Here is a 23,018-nt window from a genome sequence, read left to right as displayed (position 1 = left end):
TCGATGGCTTTTCTTTTCTTTTCTTCTCTTTCTTTCTTTCTTTTTTTTTTTTTTTATTGTCCACCAAAGCTGGAGTTGCTGAGTGAATCGTTAAGGGAGCACATTCCAAGAGCGTGAGCTTCTCTTGTTTCCCAGGACAGGTTTGGGCCAAGACAAACCCCAGTGATGCCAACAGCAGTTGCTGGAACAGTGCAGCTTAAAGCTGACTTCTCGGCAAGACTTCTGGGGCTCTGTTTGAACGGTTCTCCTCTCTCCTTCCCCCCGGTGATTAAAGGAACCATGTATAACTTTCTGCTTATGTCTCTTTCCCCTTCCTCCCCCCATGTGCCCCCTTGGAAAGGCTCTGCAGAGTCCCTCCGTGTTTCTCAAAGAGCCCTGGGAGCTGCGGCCTCTTGATTTATGTCCCCTTGGCAATGCGAGGTTGAAATGGCCTGAGAATACTGAATAACTGGAAACGGGCAATGAAGAAGGGTGGAGCCAGTGGGAGGGTCTGATGGTGGCTTATTATGCTTAGCCCTCCCCCAGCAGACCGGAGCGGTGGACCCCAGAGCCTGAGTGCCAAAGGAGAATCAGACCAAGTCACTAGAGTTTGAAAAACAAGTCAGGGTTGTCCAGAGAATTTTATAGAATCCATCATTTCCGGGTGCTGGGTGACTCTTTGGGTTTTCTCCTTCCACAGATCCTTTCTCCTGTTCATTCGGGGTTCAGCATGTAACCCGTGGGGAAATAACAGAAATTTTAATCCCTTGATCTGGCTCATTATAGGAGCTCTCTAAATTATCAGTTGAATTAAATCCTTGTGTAAAAGAAGTTGGGGATCAACTTTTTTGAGTTTGGTTCTGTTATAGATCTTGCCTGAGCAGTAAGCATGGCTTTCATCTCCCGTAAAAGGTTGTGTCTGGTTTCCGAATTAGCTCTTGAGTTATCTGAGAGCAGAACTGATTCTTCCCTCCTTCTCTCCCATCCTTCTCCCCCTTCCACAAATATTTACTGATCACCTACTAGATGCCAACATTGTCTCTTCTTGGCCTCCACAATTACACCAGGGCTGTCTGCATTCTATGAGATGCTGGATGAACAGATGAATGAAAGAGTTTTAGGTGGGACTCCAAAAAGTAAGTCAGGGTCATCAGTTTTCCTAGAAGGTTGGATGTGTGGTTAAAATCTCAGAAATGGGATCCCAGGGGCACCTAGGTAGCTCAGTTGGTTGAGTGGCTGACTCATGATTTCAACTCAGGTCATGATCCCAAGGTTGTGGGATTGAGCCCTGTGTTGAATCCCATGCTGAACATGGAGCTTGCTTGAGGTTTTCTCTCTCTCTCCCTCTCCCTCTTCCCCTTCCCTTGCTTGAGCATTGCTTTCTCTCTCAAATTAAAAGATGAAAGGAAGGAAGGGAGGAAGGAAGGAAGGGAGGGAGGAAGGAAGGAAGGAAGGAAGGAAGGAAGGAAGGAAAGAAATGGATCCTGGGCAAGAGGTGGGCCAGGACTGGAGCTAGGAATAAGGACCCCTGCTTGCCAGTCCCAACTGGTCCACCATCTTTCTCTATGGCTCTGGGAACAATCTGTCTAACTCTTTGGGCTGCAGCTGTCCTATCTGTAAAATCAAAGCAATCTTAAGACTTCTTCCATATATTTAGAGTTCTGTAATTCTCCCAAGCCTTTACCCCCAGATCCAGTGAACTCAGACCCTTCCACAACAGAATTAGGAGACCACCAGATTTGTTCCCAGTGAATCCACTTCTTGGACTGACTGGAACTTCCAGTGCCTTTTCTTGTTCCACAGTCTATAGTGCCTCCCAATTGCCTGTCACAGCCAGTGTACTCTCCTCTCCTTGGTTTTCAGAAGATAGTCTGTCCACAGTGCAAAAATCTGCCATCTGTCTAAGCACTTAGCACTTGGAATCTCCGAGTTCAGTCAGGCTGTTTTCCTTTCTGACCCTGACCTGCCCCACGGCCCTTACTTCTGTGCCTTTCCTGTTCCATTTCTGACTTCTAAATCTTAGCGACTTTGTAAAGTCTCTGCTAAAGCCAACCAAATTTGGGACACCGGGGTGACTCAGTTGGTTAAGCGTCTCTTAGTTTTGGCTCAGGTCATGATCTCACGGTTCCTGAGTTCCAACCCTGCATCGGGCTCCACACTGACAGCCTGCTTGGCATTTTCTCTCTCTCTCCTTTTCTCTCTGTCCCTCCCCAGCCCCTCTCTCAAAATAGATAAACTTTTAAAAAATAAAAAAATAAAGTCAACCAAATTTAAGTTGATTTTGAGTAGGTCACCCCCAAAATAAGACCTTACTACAGGAAAGCAAAAATTGCCCATAATTCCACATCCAAAGACAAACCCTATGAACACCTTGGTTTATCTCCCTTCGGTCTTTTTTTTTTTTCTTTTCTTCTCTTTAAATCTGAGCAGGGTTTTAGGGGATGAACCACCAGACTTGACTTATCGATCGCCTACAGTTGACTGGCTATGAGGGTAACTTTTAATCTTTCACCATAGTCTACATGTTGTGAGGAACATCCTGTCACTGAGCCATCTTACATGTCTTTAATTATTTCCTTGAGCTAAATTCCTAACAGTAGAATCACTGGGGGATGAAAGGCCTTTTGATGATGGGGGGGGAGGGGGAGGAACCATGTTGAGATCCAAATCCTTCTGTGAGTCGAGGAGCATGCTGAGTGAGAAAGTGACAACCCCCATCTTTTTCTTTGGGGACCGACCAGTTTTGCAGGCATCCGGGCACCCTTGCTTTCCTGCCTACTAATGTTCTGGCCCAACACAAGCTTCTGAGACATCAAGGACAAGTTCTCTGAAGGGAGTATGGTCAAGAAAAATAAATAAATAAATAAATAAAATGCTGCCAGTGTATCTTTAGCTGGGACCGAGGATTCCAGAGCGAAGCCTCCCCTGAGTCTCCACCCGATTCGCCCCCACCCCCTCCTCGGTTGATGGAACTGTGCGCTTGGGCATATGTGATTGACCGGGGTATTAAGAAAATATGTATGACACAATGTTTTTTAGCTTTTTCCAGAGATATTTATATCACACAAATGGCATGTTGGGTCTTTTTTTTTTTCTCCTCCTCTCAACCACTAAGAATGAATAAATCAATTGTCCTAATCAAGCTAATGGAGAGGATGTGGACTTGAAAGATAGGTGGGAGAGGGCCCTTTGCCTGAGCCTGCTGCCTCCTTAGCAGGGGGGGCCTGACAAAGTTGCCTCCAGGTCTCTGGGCCTCTGTTTCCCTGTCTTCGAGATGGGCATGGTGTTATCTGACCACTAATGACTTCACAGGATGACGAGAACATCGGAAGCATTTGGAGTTCCTTGGAAGAAAGTAGCCGCATGAATTTTTAATCCTCAATTTTCAGCTCTTTGGAGCTCCGTGTAGGAGCGGAGCTGGAAACACAGAGAACTCACAACTACATTCGAGTTTATAAGGGTTTTTTTTTTTTTTTTTGGTCTCTCTCAGTCCCACAGATCTGACCTTATGAACAACTCAGAATGTGGGGGGAAATGCAGTTTGTTGTGGTCGTTGTTATTACATAAAAATTAATGGCTTGGCAAACACAGGGATCACCCTGTCACGCTGAGGTCATGTTTACACCAAGTAAATATATTTCAAGTTCCTAAACCTTCAGCAGCAAGGCAGGGCGGAACTGAACACAATTCCCAGGCAAGACTCAGAATCCCGTGCCAGAATCCCTGTGGCTCTGAAGAGAGACGTTACCGAGGACTATTTCTTTTCTTTTTTTTTTTTAATATTTATTTCTAGGAGAGAGAGAGACAGCGTGAGCAGGGGAGGGTCAGAGAGAGGGAGTCACAGACTCCGAAACAGGCTCCAGGCTCTGAGCTGGCAGTCAGCACAGAGCCCGACGCGGGGCTCGAACCCACGAACCGCGAGATCATGGCCTAAGCGAAAGTCGGACGCTCAACCGACTAAGCCACCCAGGCGCCCCTACCGAGGACTATTTCTGTAGCCAGAATCCCATCAGTCTCCAGGTGCCTTATGGACAAGGCAGGTTTCGTAGTCCCTGACTTCTGGATGCCTGCTAACTCCTCTCAATAGTGAAAGACAGAAAAGGGGAATGCATAAGGACATAGCACCCAAGCTCAGATCTCATTCGTTGTTCATCCTTCCACTCACCATGTATTTGCTGAGCAACCCAGCATCTCAGAGGGACCGTGCTAAGTGCTGGGGAAGCACTGGACGAGACGACAAAGGCAGAAGGGTCCCGGCCTGGGGAGAGGTTGCAGTCAAGCCAAGCAGATGGACGTTGATCCGTAACACATGAGGAAACGTAAAATTACAACCCAGTGGGGGACAAGGGATGTAAGGCTAGGGGGCTGAGCCGCATCCTCAGAGGGGAGTCGGATCTAGTCTTGGAGATGAGGGAAGGCAGAAGTCACAGCATACGCAAAGGCCCCTCTTAAGAAAGAGCGGCATCTTTGAGGGTATGATGGGCCAGAGCGGAACAGTGAGGGGAGAGACCTAAAAGATGGAGGGAGGCATACCCGATGGGGTGGCTGGAAGAAAAAAAAAGGGGGGGAAACAGCAAAAGCTGGTGAGGAATTGGAAAAACCGGAACTCCAGGGCTCTGCTAGTGGAAATGTAAGATGGTGCGGCTGCATGTAAAATGGAAAGCAGTCTGGCATTTACTCGGCAGGTTAAACATAGAATTACCGGGCGACCCGGCGTTTCCATTCCAAAGCGTACACCCCCTGAAATTGGAAGCAGATGTTCAAACAAAAACTTGTACACAAATTTCAGAGAGGCACCATTCGTAAGAGCCAAGAGTTAGAAATGGCCCTAATGTTCATCAGCGGATAAACAAAAGGAGATATATCCATACAGTGGAAGAGTATTCAACCACACACACAAAGCTGAAATACTGACATACTGCCACGTGGACGAACACTGAGAACACGCTGCTGAGGGAAAGACAGTCACAAAAGGCCACTGACGGTAGGTTCTAGTGATATGAAATGTCCGGGATAGGTAAATCCATGGAGACAGAAAGCGGATTGGTGGCTGCCAGGGACAGGGCAGAATGGGGTGCAGGGGTGGGCGGGGAGGGGAGGCAGAATGGAGAGTGACTCCTAATGGGTAAGGGGTTTTGGTTTGGCGTGATGAAAATGTTCTGGAGTAGCTAGTTCTGATGGATGTATAATAATATGAATCTATTTAATCTGAGTTACACACTCCGAAATGGTTAAGAGGTAAATTTTATGTTATGTGTATTTAATAATAATGATAATAATATGGAGCTAGGGAGGGAGGACCAGCCAGCTGGTGAGGGAGCTGGATAATGTTTTCATACTGAGAACATCCTAGCAGCAGGTGGGGAAGGGATGGAAGTAGGCAACAATGTTGGGGGCCCAGTGAGGAGTGGGGAGAAGTGGTCCTGGAGAGAGAAGGCTTGGACCAAGGGGGCACAGTGCTGGTGGAGAAGAGTGGGTAGATCTGTGCGATATACAGCCGGTAAAAAAGCAAGAGCGTTATTGAGGGTTTGGACACATTACTCCAAACAGACCCACTCTGCCCCCTCATATACATTTGCGCACTTATTTATGGGGCTTGGAGGAAGAAGGTGTGTGCCCTCGCAGAGATGTTGGAAGAAGATCCTTGGATTCCATTTTGTTAATGCTTTTTGCTGCCAGACCTGGAGCAAACAACTTCATTTCTTTGTGCCTCGGTTTTTCCCCCTGTAAAATCAGGACCCGAAGAGCCGCGTGGAGACGGGAAGGGATAACATATACAGCACCTGCCCTGACTATCTCCTGGAATTCTTGGGAGACCTGCCTGAACTGCTAACCTTTCAAAGAACACAGATCATTAGGGAAGCAGCCCACGCTGCTGGGGCTGAGGTCACAGTTTGGGGAGGCAGGTCCCTCGAAGAGAGTCTCCCAAAGCGCTGATTTTATCATCTCAAAGGTAATAGATTACAGTTGTTAGGGCTATGATAAAAAGGCAGAGGACTCCAGGANCGATGTTAGCGCGGGCTACGCCCCCTCAACTCCCTCGCCCTAGGTTGAAGGCTCCCACCTGCGCGAAGCATATGGTACCCAGGTGGGAATGAGAGGGCATTCGATGGGCGGGGATGGGAGGGCTGGAAATTGACAGGGTGAGAACTGGGGAGACTAATCCCTCCCACCCGGTCCCCGCTCGTCACTCACCCCCTAGTTGAGGGCCTGGGCCTTTGCATAATGTAAGTACTTATTTAATGCAAGCCCTGGCTCCAGAGTTCTTCATTTGTCTTTCTGTCCTTCACATGCCAGTGTGCTTCCGCCTCGTGTCTGTCTAGGTCGACGCGCCTGGAGAGGAGGGTGCTTCCCAACGGCTCCCGTTCGACCCCCAACCCCGGGCCAAGGGCACGGAGAGAGGCTGGGGCGGGGGACGAGCAGGAGAGAGAGCATGCCATATGACAGGCTTCTGGAAACAGATCCCATGCCAACTTGGATTCTGTCCTTCTCTCCAATAAAAGGAACTTTTCGCTTGTGTGTGTGTGTGTGTGTGTGTGTTTCAAACACCCTCTAAAATTTTTTATTTAAAGAGACTGGTTCCTAGCCATCTGATTGGAGGCATCGCAGTGCAGAAGCGAAGCTGGGTCCGGCACACACTGGTGCGCGCGTACTCACACGCGCGCGCGCGCGCGCGCGCACACACACACACACACACACACACACACACACCCCTCCTCCCGAGGTTTTCCCGAATGTGTCTACTCCGGTTACAACTAGACTCGGCCCCTCCCCCACCTCGCCTTTCCCCTCCTCCCCTCGATCTTGGGAGGAGCATTCTCTGTGTCTTCCCAAGTCCCCGAGGGGCACCTCCTATGTTGGAGTGGGGGGTGGAGGGTCCTACGACGAAGACCAGAAAGAACAAATTAGAAAATCAAAAGAATTATAGTAATTGCCTTCACTTCCCCCGAGCCCAGCCGGCTCTGCGGATGCTTTCCCCCGCCCCTTCCCTGGCTTTCTGTCTGTCGGGAATACTCGGTCTTTCCGACCCCCACCCCTCCCCCAGACTCCTCCTCTCCTCTCCCCTCGCTTGTGCGTTCCCTCTCTTCCTCCGTTTTCTGGTGTGCTGGAACGTTCAGCGGAATATGATGAATGATCACCTGTCACGGCTTGTTTATTATAATGCAGGCAATCAATTACACATCCCCAACGCTGGCCGGCCCGCAGGAAATTTATATGCTCAGCACAAACCAATGTGAAAATGGAATCTCATTTGCCAAATGTCTTTCTCCCCGTACAGCGCGATGATTACAGTCTGTGTTTGTTTCAACAGTCGCGTACAACTGACAGTGCCATCATTTACTGCCTGGCTCAGGTCACGTTACTCTAAGGTTTTATTTATTGTGCTACGATGGCCAGCACAGGAAAAGGACAAGGGTGTCTGTCAGGGATGCCACCATGTTAAAAAGTGGGCGGGCTGGGCCTGACTCCGGGGACACTGCAGCCTCAGCCGCTGCCCTGGGCTCTGCCTCCCCAGGCTGCTCCCCCAGCACCCGCTGCTGGGGCCCCTGGGCCCCCTGGGGGGGGAGCATAAAAAGCTCCACAGGTTCCTGGGCTCAGGGGCTCAGATCGGATGGACTAGGGTTGGAATTCCGGGTCCACTACTACCTAAGTTGTGCGTGGCCAGGGATTCAACCTCCTTATCTGGAAAATGGGAGTTTTAATACCCTCCTGGCAGAAATATTGTGATGTCTGAGATATCAGAGGTGTGGATAAATGTTGGTGCTGGTGACTTCAGACCCTGCTATGTCCAGCCCAAGACCCACCCATCCGGAGGCAGGGAGGAGAGGTCCCATTAGAAGAGAGATGTGTTGAAATTCATGTGCTGTGTTAAAATCTCCCAGTCCTCTCCTTTCTGAGATCATTAGTTTCCCTTCCGGGTGGAGTTTTGCATTTTGTTTCCTCTGCAGGGGACATATAGTGTGGTTTGGGGAAAATAAAATGACCATTTTGCTCTACTCCCGTTGCTATCATTGTAAAAGTATGCACGGCAATCTCAGCCCGGCCAGCTGTGTGACCTCAGGCAGGCTGGTCCCTTCACCTCTCCGAGCCTTGCATGCCCCGCCTTGCAAAGTGAAGAGCGACTCCTCAACTGCCTGCCCCAGTCTTGCTGGCAGGGATCCAGAGTGTCCGTGAGCGTAGACAGTGTTGCACAAACTGGAGCGGGCGCTGGTCACTTCTTCCCATTGGGAGTCCTGGTTGGTCTTAGAGGTTTTGCTGCGTAAAGGGTTGACCCAAATGTGTAGCCCCCACAGCACTCCGCATAAAGTAGGAGATCAGTCATGAGGGGCAGGCAAAGTCTCGCAGGTGTATTCAATGGCTCATGTAGTTCTCTTTATTTCATGTATTCATTTAATGGCTGTCCCCAGTATAGAGTCTCTATTTGGCATGTCCTAAAGGAATCAATAAATGTCCGTGATGTTAATGGATGGATGGATGGATGGATGGATGGATGGATGGATGGATGGATGGCTACTTAAATAAATTCATCACGGGGAAAGAAGGAAATCCATCCCTGTTGTGAAGGGGGTGGGCCCTGGTGAAGGAATGGTTCTCACTCCTGATCTCACTAATCAGGCTATTCTACACATGCCCAGCCTTGTGTGGGTGCCCAACGTGATACATACTACACGTATTCGGACGATGCCAACTGGTGACAGATCACGTGTGCGTCCTTCTGGCTACTCTTACTCACCTCTCACACCAACACCCCCTGGACAAACTTCCCACCATCCTTGTATCCCATGTTGCCTTGAAATCTCCATGCCCTCCCTAAACTATGGGCTCCTTACAGGCAGGCAACTATATACCTCATTCGTATTTGAGTCCCCCAAATGCCTAACAAGGTCTGCCTAAAACAGATGCTTTTCAGTCAATCAGTAAATACACTGATGTTTGGAATACGACTTAGAATTCTGTTAAACCACACCGAGTTGGGGGGGAAGAAATAATTCAGGTTCATATTTAAAAAGCAAAAAAAAATTAACAGCTGCACCATAGATTTCAGCCAAGTGCTTTGGACTTGTAGAAGGGATTTCTTTCTATAAATATAATTATTAGTTGCCATGATTCTAGTAATAAGCAGGGGCGATAGCACAGAGCTCTGCCGCCCCAGCAGGGTGGGTTGGGGAGAGCTGGGTATTCCCTCTGCTGACTTGCTTCACTAGTTGACTAACAGACCTTATTCCCTGGCCGAGCCGATTCATATCCGACCAATGCCAGCTTCCTAACACGGAGGGGAAGCAAGAGCAAGTGTTGTGGGATCCTGGGGGAAAAGCAGCCTGTGTTTGCTGCTGTTCTGACAGTTGAGGCTCCAAGAGGGGCTGGCAAACAATGGGAAATGAAACATTTGAGTGGTTGCAAAAAATTCCGTGGGAATTCCCCCCTGGTGGTATTTATGTGCCATGGCTGTGACTNGGGCTTTCAATTTCGAGGGTTCTTCAGCCGACCACAATGGTGTTCTGAGATGGCATTCCCCGGGAACAGCTCTCTGGAGCCACAAAAGGCCAGTCTGTCTGTCCAGGGAATATTTGGCCACATGCGTGACACCGTTATGAACTGCAGTGGATTGTCGGGCGCTCCCCCACAGCTGCAGAGCTCGGGCCACTGAACCTGAACCTTCCGCTCTAAAACAAATTCATCGTAACTATGCCCCTAGAGTTTCATTAGCCTCAAGAGCCTGGGGGCTTATCTAACTGAGGCTTGCCCTCAGGCTCAGCCAGGCCTCCCGAATTGTGGGAACCTTAGCCCCCTGCCCACCACCCCCATCTAGCTGAAAAAGCCAAAATCAGAGCCCCATGCACTCTCCATTGGCACTTTCCTGGTAATATGTGGCCTTCTTCACTCCCATTGATAATGGACATTTATTTGTCTGTTGCTCCCCCGCTCCCACCCTCATTAAGGGAATGAAGTGGACTGATATTAACCAGTCTTTGCTTTGCTTTCCTTAGAACTGAGACATATCCAAGATCGCCCACTGTTGCTAATGTCCTGCTGCCGCCGTGATGTATGTGTTTATAGACCGCCTTAAAGGTGAGGCTTACAGCTTCTTAGAGACACTGAGGAGGTAAGAAAACCGAAACTTCTGGGGATAAATAACTTGCCTGTGTGTCTCAGTCGGTCATGAGGTTTCAGTTGCAAAATGACAAGCTCCTATCTGAAATGGACTTGAGCCAGAGTAAAGGTGTACTGGATTCTTTAACTGAGAAGCAAGAGTTGTATTAGTGTCAGGCATGGCTGGATCTAGGCTCTCAATGAAGTCTTCAGGAGTTTGCCTCTCTTCTTCTCTTTGGCTCTATTTTTCCCTGTATTGGCTTCATTTTTATTTTTTAATATTTCTTTAATGTTTTTTTAAAAATATTTTTAAATTTATTTCTAGGAGAGAGAGAGACAGCGTGAGCAGGGGAGGGTCAGAGAGAGAGGGAGACACAGACTCTGAAATAGGCTCCAGGCTCTGAGCTGGCAGTCAGCACAGAGCCCGACGCGGGGCTCGAACCCACAAACCGCGAGATCATGACCCAAGCGAAAGTCGGACGCTTAACCGACTAAGCCACCCAGGCGCCCCATCTTTAATGTTTATTTTTGAGAGAGAGGGAGGGAGAGAGAATGAGCAGGGGAAGGGCAGGGGTGGGGGTGGGGACAGAGGATCCAAAGTGGGTTCCATGCTGACAGCAGAGAGCCTTATGTGGGGCTCAAACTCACAAACAGCGAGATCATGACCTGAGCCAAAGTCGGACGCTTAACTGACTAAGCCACCCAGGCGCCCCTCAAATTTTTAAGGCTTGAAAATCAAGTGATTTTTCTGCAACCCCTGCCCTCTCAATTATTCATAAATGAGGGACAACAGCTCAGAAAGAGGCAGGAACTTGACCGAGGCCACGCAGCAGGGCAGTGCAGTGAGTCCGAGAAGCCACGCCTCTCCTGCCCTTCCTACCTGCAGCCCGCAGGTGGGTTAGAGCTCCGTGGGCCAGCCGGGACCACCGCCCGCGCCCCTGCCACACAGGGCTGATTTATTAGCCAAGGAGGCGGGTCTTAACGCTAACGGAGCAGGTTCCCAGAGCAGAGAGGGAAGCTCTTTTTCCTAGTCTCTGGGTGCGGGTGGCCATGGGGGACTTACTTTGTAGGTAGGGTCTTGCCAGAAGTGAGAACAAGGGCCAGATTCCCACGACTCCCTCCTCATTCAGGGAGCTTACATCACTGTTCCAAAACACCTCCGTGAGTAAGCCATGTGCTTCTGTTTAGGATGTTTACAAACAACTACGTTCTGCTCTATGCCCCTCGGTCTGCAGACTGGTCTCCCGGCAGCAGCCCTTACATGTATTTCAAACACACCTTTCGGCAGCAGTGGTCACTGCTAATCATCAACTAAGCTTTCTGGGTGCTTCCGTTGTTCCAGAACTGTGTGCTAAGTGCTTGACAGGCATCACGTCACGAAATCCTCCGTCACTCTGGACAGTAGGTACTATTATTACCCTCACGTTACAGGTGAGGAGACAGAGGTGCAGAGGGATGAATTAATTTCTTCGAGGTCCTCAGATAGATTTAAACTCAGGAGATCAGAGTCAAGTGCATGAACCCTTAGGTATATTGCTACGCTAGCTGCGTGGTGAGTGCTTCAGACAAGGAAGATACAGATTGTCACAGCACCTGCACACAGGCAGACAGAAAGTTCTCTGCTTCCTTCCTCCAGGCCCTTCCTTCCACCACCAGGGTCTTCCGGCGGAGTCTGAGGAACTCTGTGTCTTCCTTTTTCCTTTTCTCCCACACTCTCCGCCTGGTGTCTCAGCAGACACACACAGGGCATTCCAGAGAGAGAACTATTATGTTACGGAGTGGGCACGGCTCATAAGGCGCCAGCGGAACACGGGGTAAGTCAGGTACAGAAAGGCACACGGTCTCATTACTTAGACTACCTTGCAGCAGCTTATTGAATTAGTGCGATTCGTAACATCTTCAACTTGGATCTCCTCCAGGCCAGCCAGCTGGTGCATTCAGTACTACTCAGCTCGCCTTAACTCAATTAACTAAGCCGGGCTGAGCCCGGCTGAGCTGAACTCAACAAGTATTTCTTAAGCACTGAGCTGGCTGCAGGGGGAGAAAAAAACACAGAAAACAAAACACAAAGGAGGGTAAGGTGCAGACTCTGCCAGACTTGGCCCTTACGGAGATGCCGTGCACTCCTAATGGCACGATACAGTGCCGTCATTTCTCAGTCCCGCCTCTGCGATTTTTCCCACGTCGGCACGCTTCCTATTTTTCTTTAAATAAACTAACTTTTCTTTCAGTAAGCTAATTTCCTTCTTTAAACTTCATTAAAAAAACTTTTTTAATACTTATTTTTGAGAGTCGGGGGGAGAAGCAGACAGAGAGAGAGACACAGAATCGGAAGCAGGCTCCAGGCTCTGAGCTGTCAGCACACAGCCTGACGCGGGGCTCGAACCCACGAACCGTGAGATCATGACCTGAGCCGAGGTCGAACGCTTAACCGACTGAGGCTCCCAGGCACCCCTCAGTGAGTTTATTTTAAAAGGGAATTACTATAGGGCCTGGGTGGCTCAGATGGTTAAGCATCGGACTCTTGGTTTCAGCTCAGGTCATGATCTCACGGTTTCGTGAGTTTGAGCCCCGCATCAGGCTCTGTACTGACAGCATGGAGCCTGCTTGGGATTCTTTCTCTCTCCCTCTCTCTCTCTTCTGCTCCTCCCCTGCTATGCTCTGTCTCTCTCAAAATAAATAAACTTAAAAAATAAATAAAAGGATATTACTGTAATAGCAGCTTCTATCTTTGAATAGGTGGTCCAATAGACACATAAGGATGAGGAGTAACAATTCACCTACACTGCACATAAAAGCATCCCAGGCACTACCGGAAACAGCTATCAAAATTCTGAGCGGGTACTGGATGTGGTCGGCCTTGAGTTTGGAACCTGGCTTTGCCCTCNTGTGAGCACTTCCTCTTGCAGTTGTGAGAATTAAAACGACGGATACAACACTCAGCACTGTCGGGCACACGGTGAGCACTCAGTACGTGAAAGCTGGTAGGTGGGTTGCTGGGAGCGGAAGGTCACACGGCTAAAGACGTGAGCTCTTGGGGAAGTTTAAGGGCAATATGAGAAGCGCCTGAGAGCCCGCTGCAATGTCAGGGCTGTTCCTGGGCAGAGGTGATTAACTGTAACATCGGTGCCTGGGTCCCGGGGATTGCCAACCTGGCACGTCCCCACAAACCTGGCCTGCGGCTTCCACCCCACCGGATTCCTCCAAGCTGTGCCTCCTTACTAAGCAGCTCATTGTCAGGTCTGCCATGACAAGGGTCCCCCAGCGCCCGCTCTGGAACTTCACATCTTTTCAAGGTGACTCCCCTCTGCCGGTTAATGGGCTTTCCTGCCCTCCCCCGTTCCCCGTCATCTCGCAGTGTCCCCAAGCCAGCCCCTTTGCTCTGCAATCTCTCCCCTTCCAGCCCCCGACACTGGCACGCGGCCTCCTACTAATTATCCATCGCTTGTGCAAAAATGAGCGCCTCTCAAGTTCACACACACCCTTTATACCTTCACCGATGGGGATGTGCACGATTGAGTTTCGGTCCGCGTCGGGCATCCGGTCTCCTGGGAGGGTGGCGCTTAGCATCGGGGTCGCATCCGTTTCCTGGGGCTGCCATGACATATACCCCCAATACTACTTCCTAATAAAGTCACATTCCGAGACTCCAAGCAGACACGGATTTGGGGAAAACTGTTCAACCCGCTACAGAGACCTTCAAATAGATGTGCCTGATCGTCTCGGTGGCAGGTTTACTGAGCCCAGCGGGCACAGACGTGAAAGGTTTCATTTTCCTCCAAAGGCCGTCGCCAGCCATCTTCTTTACAAATCTTCCTTCCCCGGCCCTTGGGGGCATCTTGGGCAGATGCCACAGCTGTCTGGCAAGTGTCCAGTAAAAATCAGGCCAGTCCAGGTCAGACCAGCTTAAAACATCCACTTTTCCCCAGTGCCTCCAACTCTGCTTTGCCCCAGGGCCTGAGAAACCTGGCGTGGACATGGCCACTCCTCTCCCGGGCTCCTTCCCGGGGCTTCCTTATGCATCTGGTGCCCAAAACGCACCAAAAAGGATGATTCCATGGACAACCAAATCTGGCCAGTGCACATTCAAACAGCGTGCCCAGATGTGTTTACTTTAGACTCAGTGGACGTGTGAAAGCACATCCAAGAGCTAGGGGTCTCCAAACCAGTTCAGTCCAGGAAACTGTTTTTCCACAGAACCTTCTTCTGGTATCCCCCAGAGCACACTGGGGGAAATATTAGACTATATAAAACATTGTAGAATACAAGATCTATCCACAAATGTTATGCACGTGTAGCAACACAAGATGAATTTGGAGTAAATACGCCGGCTCAGGAACCATTCTCTGACTTATTCGGAAAACTGGCTTCCGGACCACTGTGGATAGGACCCAACTTGGCCAGAAGATGCGATCCCTCGGCAGAGCCGCACGGACAGCTCAGCGGGCCAATTTTACTCTCAGAGAGGATCGGAGAAGAAAATGCTCTGATTTCCCTACAGCCCTGTTTCAGCGGCCAGGAGGGTGTAACTCTCCTATCGAAAAGCAAGTCGTTTCAAGAAAAATTTCCATTATAGTGTAGCCCTCTAATGTATGCAATTATGTTCTGCAAATTCAACTATAAGCGCTCAGCAGAATAGTAAAAATAACAACAATAACATAATAATGAGAGAAAAGACGGGATAAATGGACATAAGCGCCAGGCAGTCTCCCCCCACCATTCCTCTCCTGAGTGGAACTGGGGGATCCATCAGCCTCCGCTCCTGACTGCCTCTCTGACCTCAGCAAGAGTCCAGTGCTTCGCTGTCTCCTGTTTCACATAGTTACGGCTTCCCCTGGTGCCTGACTGCCAATCGACAAGCTTCCCCAACCCCATAGACAACCTGGCAGCGCTGGACTGATGGAGAAAAGGCCATAGCCTCCAATTTCAAGGCTCTCCAAGAGGGTTCGCGGGTCACTTCTGACCACAGAAATGTGTGTTCCTCCTGGGAGTTCCACCAAATGTAGAGCTGCTCTCCCACATCAGATAGGACTCCCCCGGAGCCTCCAAGCTGAACAGAATTGGGTTTGGTCCGTACCGTCAAGGCAAATGTTTTCTGAACGCCAGGACTACCCCCTGCGACTGGCTTCGGTAGGGGCCACCAAGGAGATAAGATTAAAGGAAAGTCAGTCGACCACGCTACACTCCCCACTTCCCATTCCCTTGACACCCCTCCCCCCCCCCACACCCACAAAAACTAGAGAAAACATTGTTTAAGCCTGATTGTGCTACCTGAATGAGATAGCTCTTTACTCCTCAGGAGGCCTGTAAGGATCAGTTTATCCCCTTGGCCAATAGCCTGCTAAGGGTTGGCGCTGGGGGTTCAGAGATCCAGAAGGCTCTGCAGCCTGGGGAAGAGAGAACCAGTTCTTGCCCTCTCTCAGCTCCGCCTCCCCTGCACGCAAACTCCCACTGCCCACAGAGTGGTGTCCAAGCTCAAGGATCTCCGTCTGCTGGACTAGGACGCGCTGAGCCCTCCAAGTCAGGGTCTCAGTTCTAACTCATCTGCAGGTCTCCCCAGCACTGGGCACAGAGGGCGGCGCATAAGCCAAATGCAGCTCAATGAATGAAGGGCAACGTAACCCGTATAAAACACAGGGACCAGATGTGCTGGTCTTAGCACAGTCTCATGTCAAAATTTAAAAAGATTTTTTTTTTAACTGGAGGGCAGTTTAAATCTTTGCTGAATTCCTCACGGAACACCAAAAAACAAAGACAAAACAAACAAATTTAAAAAACACCAAACTCCAAAAAACCAAACCCTTCCCCCCACCAAATTCTATGTAAAACAAAACTTAGGAACTTCTATCTCCCCTCCATGGCAGCCGGCCCCCAAATCTCTCTCAAATTCTCCCAAATTCTCCTAATGTCTCTCATTCCCTTCCCATGGCCCTTTCCAAATACAACTCCCACTCTTTTCTAGAAGAATGGGGTAGCTGGTTAGAAGCACGGCCTCTGGGCCTCATCTTGCTTGGTTCAAATCTTTGTCACCTTCTAGCTGGAGAAAGTACCTGGCATGTGGTAAGTGCTCATTAAATGCAACTTGTTATTTAAGTCCTATTGCCTTCTCCAATATATATATATTTTTAAACTTGGCCCCCTTTTCCACTGATGCAAAACAAAAAAAAGTCTGTTAGTTTCCTGGGGCTGTGAAAACATCTCACATCTCTGGAGGCCAGAAGTCCAAAGTCAAGATGTTGGTAGGGCTATGCTCCCTCCAAAGCTCGAGGGGAGACTTTGTTCTTTGCCTCGTCTGGCTCCTGGTGGCTGTCAGCATCCCTGTGGATGTGGGCACATCACTCCATCCCCCAAATGTCTCCACATGGCCTTCCCCTGAATGCATCTCCCCGTGTGTCCCCTGGGAAGTTTTGTCATTGGATTTAGGGCCTGCTCAGATAATCCAAGATGATCTCAGTTCAAGATTCTGAAGTTAAGTACATCTGCAGGGGTACCGGGGGGGGGAGGGGCCTCAGGTGGTTAAGCATCCGACTTCGGTTCGGGTCATGATCTCATGGTTTGTGAGTTTGAGCCCCACATTGGGCTCCATGCTGATAGCTCGGAACTTGGAGGCTGCTTTGGATTCTGTGTCTCCCTCTCTCTTAGCTCCTCCCCAACTTGCACTCTCTCTCTCTCTCAAAAATAAACATTAAAAAATTGTTTTTAAATTACATCTGCATAAACACTTTTTCTTTTCTTTTTTCAAGTAGGTTTCATGCCCAGATCGGAGCCCAATGTGGGGATTGAACTCACAACCCTGAGATCAAGACCTGAGCTGAAATCAAAGGGTTGGACGCTTAACTGATTGAGCCACCCAGGCACCCCAAGACTCTTTCTCTAAATAGCGTCATATCCATAGGTCCCAAGGGGTGAGGATATGAACCTATCTTTTTTGGGCAGCCGCCACTCAACCAGCTACAAAATGGCACTAGGTCCTTCCTCCTGTGGGTGGAAGGCGAGGAGAGAGCTAGATAAACCTGTAATTTCATTGTTTCCTTCTATCCTTGTCATGGTGAATGAATCAGCTCAGCAGGCAGCATCAAGTACTTGGGAGCCCAGAAGGAAGGAGAAGCAGGTGGTAGAAAGTCCCCGCTGACGTCTCCTTTTCACTGATGTTCATCAACTCTTTCAACGATGCAAGCTTGCAGCCACTGAATACCCAACTGCAAGAGCTACCACACCCTGGGGGTGGGAGGGTGGGCTGCGCGAAGCAGTGAGTTTCAGCTACGGGCTGTGACCCTCAGGCAGACACATCTTGGGGCAGAGCATCTTGGCTTTCCCATAGAGGGTGGTCAGATGCATGCGCTCCTGGATGGGGTGGCTCAGGTGAGTTATTTATTGATATCCCGTGTTAAGATTCCAGCTTTGGCTGCACTGAAGGGATCTGGGAGGCAGTGCCTTCACTCGACTCAAATTGCAATCAGCCAGCCTCTTGGCTCATGTGTTTATCTACCCAGAACTATTTTTGGTGTGTTGTTCATAGACAGCACACACCAAAGTATTTGGTATTTGAGATGCAAGCGTGAAGGATGATTAAAGTTAGCTGCTAATGAGCATGCCTAGAATAGATATATTTTGTATGTGCGTGTATGCGCTCCATGTGTGTGCTGTTGAGTGTCTGCAAAGCAGATGTCTATAAATCTGCCCTCAGTTGACCTTGCCAATGTCCTGGATCAGCTAAGATGTCCATGGATGGAAAATGGAAACTGGCCTGTCTCAAAATACTGCCTTGCCAAACATCCCAACTCCCCTATCTATGTTCTACCTATCCTTCAAAGCCTACCCCTTCCCACCTTCTCAAGAAGCCTCTCTTAATTATCATCGGAACTCCTAAAGCAGAGGCAGTAAGTAGGCTTCATCACGAGTACCGACTGGAATCAAATTGGCGGGGCTTACCGGAAGCAACAGGTTGAGAGGACACTGAGAACTGACCTGATTTGCCATCAGTGATGCTGGGTTAGTTCCCGGGGCTGCTGTAGCAAAGTCTCACCACTGGAGTGGCTTGAAACAATGGGAATTTATCCTTTTAGAGTCTGGACATGAGACACCTGAAACTAAGTTGTGGGCAGGACCATGCTCCCTCTGAAGCCTCTAGGAGAGGATATTCCCTTGTGTCTTCTGGCTTCTGGTGGCCCCAAGCATCTCCCCTGGCTTGCGGCTGCTCACTCCCATTCCTACCTCCATCTCCAGTTGGCTGTCTTCCCTCTGTGTCTGTGTCTCTGCATAGCATTCCCCTCTTTGTGTGTGTGTGTGTGTGTGTGTGCGGTGTGTCTCCCTCTGCTTATAAGGACACCAGTCATGGGATTAGGGCCCACCCTAGTGACCTCACCTTAACCTGGTTACATCTACAAAGACCCCACTCATGGTGCCTGGATTAGGACTTCACTGTTTCTTTTGGGGGGATACAATCCAATTTATAACAGATATCATGAGCAATTAGGAATGTTTGTCATGAGTGAGGGAAGGAAAAGGCCACCAATTTTCCAAATGTGCCCTAGAGTGCTTACTTTTGGCATCATCTAGTTAGAAATAAGCACTGGCTGCTATGACTACTGTTATCTATCTATCCATCCATCCATCCACCCATCAACTATCCACCCATCCATCCATCCATCCATCCATCCATCTGTCCACCCATCTCCTGCTTATTCATCTGTTCTCTATCTATCTATCTATCTATCTATCTATCTATCTATCTATCTATCATCTATCTATCTATCTATCTAATCTTTCTACTTTCTTATCTATTACCATCCATCTATCTATGATCTATCATCTCCATTACCTATTTGCCTTCTTAAGTAGATCAAAATTTCCCTGAGAGCACAGATTATAACTGTCTTAGACCATTCAGATGCTATAAACAAAACATCTCAGACTGGGTAGCTTATAATTAACAGAACTTTGTTTCTCACAGTGCTAGAGGGGAAAAGTCCAAGATCAAGGTGTCAGAAGCATGGTTGGGTGAGGACCCTCTCCTGGTTCACACATGGCACCTTCTTGCTGTGTCCTTATACGGTGGAAGGGACAAGAGACCTTTCTATAGATGCTCCATCATAGTGACCTAATCACCTCCCGAAGGCCCTGCTTCCTAATATCATCACCTTGAGCATCAGGATTTCAACATGACTTCTGGGGGGACACATTCAGACCGCAGCACTAGCTTGAAGCCTCTATATTTTCCCACAAACCAACCCAGAATTTAGATGGAGGAAACACTTAAAAAATACTTGTTCAGCAATTAACTTTCATTGTTTGGACTCTGAAATTAGGTCGGAAGAAAGGTCTCTCTGAAGTGCAATCCTCTTGGGTCTGCTGAGTGGAAAGCTAGATGCCCACTGAAGGGCTGGCAGCCTGGGCTTGCTGGTCTACCCTCTGTCTCCCCAGCCCCTCCCCTGGTTTCAGACATCTCATCTACCAAATCCTACACGTGTACCGGGGTATCCCCCTCTAACAGGCCAGGCCTGTAATTGTTCAGCGAGATGATAGCGCCAGGCTCATCCATCAAACCCTCCTCTAATAGTTTGGTTTTCCTAATGGAATGCAGTGCCCTAAAGAAGAAGAGAAGCATCATAATGTGAGGTTTTATGTAGGCTGGTTTCTAGCTGTGAGCTATGGAGCTGAAATGATAGTTAAATCGATGGAGAGGCACTAAGCTCTCGCCTCTGAATCTGGGCATCCGTAAAACCCGATTATTGACAGCCCTGAGTAGATGTGTTGCAGACTGGCTCTTTCTAGTCCTGATCGGGGCTCCCTCTCTTTCTCTGTGGACAGGAGCAGGCTGAGAGAAATGGAAATGTAATGGCCAGCTGATTGTTTTCACAGTCTGCATGCAGACTGCGCGCCCCCCCGCCCCCATAAGACTCTAGGTCAAGTGCTCTTCTCCACTCTGTGGATCTAGTGGGGAGAAATTAGCTCTCGGTGGTATTCCCAATTATGGAGAAAAACCCGGGTCTGGCTGTAATGTGTCTGGCAGTGGACCAAGAGGCAAGAAGCCTGTCTTCTCCCCCAGCCTTGTGGCATGACCTTGGGAGGTGACTTCGCCTCTCAGCTTCTATGCTTCCTCCTCGATACTGATCCACATTTTATTACCTCATAGTCATGCTGTAGGGTAAATGAGACGAGGCTCTACATCTTTTAGTCCCCAGAAGGACTGGAACCAGGTAATTGCAAAGGATAGCCTTTTCCTTTGTTTTTACTGCATGTGTTATTAATTTGTAGGATTTTTTAAATAATGGCAAAAACGGATGGGTTTATGCAGTTGTTGCTGCTGCTGCTGTTGTTGTTGTTGTTGTTTTTCCCTTGAGGAGCCTGGAGGCATTTCAGGGGTATTGTATTATTGCTCACTTCTTTTATGGAGTGTGCCCATTTCTTAGTCAGCAAACTGAGCGAAGGCTTGGAGCGAGCCACATTGATGGGCTGGAACTAATTCCTACTCCTAATCTAGTGTGGTGTTTTACCGCCAATGCACAGGTCCCCTGGGGGCACTCAGGAGATATTGGCTCTGACACAATTATTAAGCCACATCTCTGCATTCTCCCGCCTTCCTTCCATGCCAGCTATGCTGACTTTCTTTCACATCTTTACAAGTGCTTTCCAGCCTCAAACTATGCGCACCTGTTCTCCCCTGTGTGGGAGGCCCTTCCTGCACATGTATCCTCTGGCCAATCCCTACCCATCCCTCAGGCCTCAGCTGCAATGTCACCTTGGCAGTGAAGTCTTCCGTGGCCCCCAGGCTTTGTCAGGTGCCCCACGCTATGTTCTCATAGGCACTGCGTTTGTCCTTTACAGAGCTTATCGCACATATAACAAAACAAGTGCTAGTTTAGTATCTGCCTTCCCCACTAATGACGAGTCCCTTGAAGACAAAGACTTGTCTCGTTCATTACTGTGACCCCAGCACCAAGAAGGCACTCAGTAAAAATCTGTAGAACGAGTGGATGGATGGACAATGGATATCCATGGATGAATGGACTGTTAGGTAGATGGATAAAGGATAGATGGGTAAATGGAGGTGTGGTGTGTGGTTGTATAGATTATGGATGGATGGATAGATGGATGGATGATGGATAGTTGGATAGACAAAAGGTTGAATGATAGCTGAGCGGATAGATAATGGATGGAAGGGTGTAGCATGTATGTATATGAGAGTGATCCAAATTACTAGTATTTATCACGGAGAGAAAGTTCTCAGTTCCAAATGTTCAGAGAACTTCAATGATGCAGACCTGCCACACATGTCAAAACAGGGCCATATCTCTCTGAGACACTGGGTGGAACCTTCTTTGCCTCATCCTAGCTTCCCATGCTGGCCACCAACCCTCGGCTTCCTCAGCTCACAGCCACATCACCCCAATCCCTACCTCCATTGCCTCATTGTGTTCTCCCTGTGTGACTCTGTCTTTACGTCACTTTCCCCTTTGTTGTAAAAACACTAGTTATGATGGATGAAGAGTTCACCTACTTAAGACCCCATCTTACCTAATTACGCCTGCAACAAACTTGTTTCTAAACAAGGCCACATTCTGCAATACGTGGGTTGGGACATATCTTTTTGGAGGATTCAACCCGACCCATAACAATCCATTAAACAGCCATGCCTCACCGAGATGTGTATCCTAGAGATAGTCTGATCTAGGATGATAGGGAGAGGTGCCTGCAGATGTTGGTGGCCATGAGGTTTGTTACAGCAAGAAGCCAGAGGTGACCTGCCGGTCCATGACTGGGGAAATGGATAAACCAGGGGTGACATAAGCACGTGATGGACAGACACAAAGCAGGGAGGAATCATAGACTGGATTTGCATATATCGCCATGGTTAGATCTCAGAAACATAGTGTGAAACGAAAAAAAGCAGAAACTAGACTAAGATTTATGACACAATACCATTGACATAAATCTGAAATATTTACCCAAAGAACAACATTATGTGTGTTTCATAAGCATTGGAAAGTGGGCTGGAAGGATTTATTTTGAATACACTGGAGTTGCTGCCTGTGGGAGGTAGTGAGAAGTGGTAACAGTAGACGAAGGCAAAAAATAATACGGGAAAGCACAAGGGCCCTTGAACAGCCAGATGCCGCACGGGTGGCATAAACTGGCAGCACGGTCGCGGGAATATGCGCTCCGGGTCCAAACTTTACATGGAAAGGATCCCTTAGTGACAGTTGTGCCAAGGCCTCAAAGGGTCTGGGGTCCTGCCAGCATGCACAGCAGGGACACTCGATCTACTCTGCCGCATCAGCAAAGACTTTGTGCAGGGAACGGCGCTCCCCTTGGGGTGGGACCAGAGATGTACCGGGGAAGAGAAGGCCGGAAAGTTCCGGAAGGAATGATTGCACGTGTACAAGTCCCGAGGAGAGCCCAGCCGGCCTGGATGCATCACCCAGCAGTCCCCGCGCCGTCACTCTGCCTGCCCTCTGACCCCTAAGAAAGGAGAGAAGACAGCGCTGGCCGTGTGTCTGTATGCCCACTTAGACACCTGTTGGGACCAGGTGGCAGAAATGAGCACATGGCCCAGGCACATTCGAAACACTTCCACGAAGCCTACGCATCTTCCTAGAACACTGGACTTTGCAAGGCTCTCTTTTCCTCACTTAAAAAAATATATATTTATTTATTTATTTTTATTTTTGAAGGAGAGAGAGAGAGAGAGTATGAATGGAGAGGGAGGGGTGTAGAGAGGGAGACACAGAATCCGAAGCGGGCTCCAGGCTCCAAGCTGTCAGCACAGAGCCCAACGCGGGGCTTAAACTGAGGAGCAGGGAGATCATGACCTGAGCCGAAGTCGGACGCTCAACTGACTGAGCCCCCCAGGTACCCATCACGTTTTTGTGTTTTAAATAAAATGTTTATGTATTTTTGAGAGAGAAAGAGAGTGCCTGAGCATGCATGTGCAAGTGGGGGCGGGG

General features: G+C 49.0%; 1 long non-coding RNA gene across 1 annotated transcript; it reads left to right on the top strand.

Annotated features, from left to right (window-relative positions):
• The first annotated feature begins 6,073 nt into the window (after positions 1 to 6,073).
• On the top strand, positions 6,074 to 6,498 carry LOC144233150 (uncharacterized). Its single transcript, XR_013335610.1, has 2 exons — positions 6,074 to 6,206; positions 6,303 to 6,498. It is a non-coding gene; the product is annotated as an uncharacterized LOC144233150 (long non-coding RNA).
• The last annotated feature ends 16,520 nt before the right edge of the window (positions 6,499 to 23,018 follow it).

The sequence above is a fragment of the Crocuta crocuta genome, unplaced genomic scaffold (assembly GCF_008692635.1).
Source record: "Crocuta crocuta isolate KB4526 unplaced genomic scaffold, BGI_CrCroc_1.0 scaffold339, whole genome shotgun sequence".
In the NCBI taxonomy this organism is placed as follows: domain Eukaryota; kingdom Metazoa; phylum Chordata; class Mammalia; order Carnivora; family Hyaenidae; genus Crocuta; species Crocuta crocuta.
This window is presented reverse-complemented; position numbering and strand designations above follow the sequence as displayed.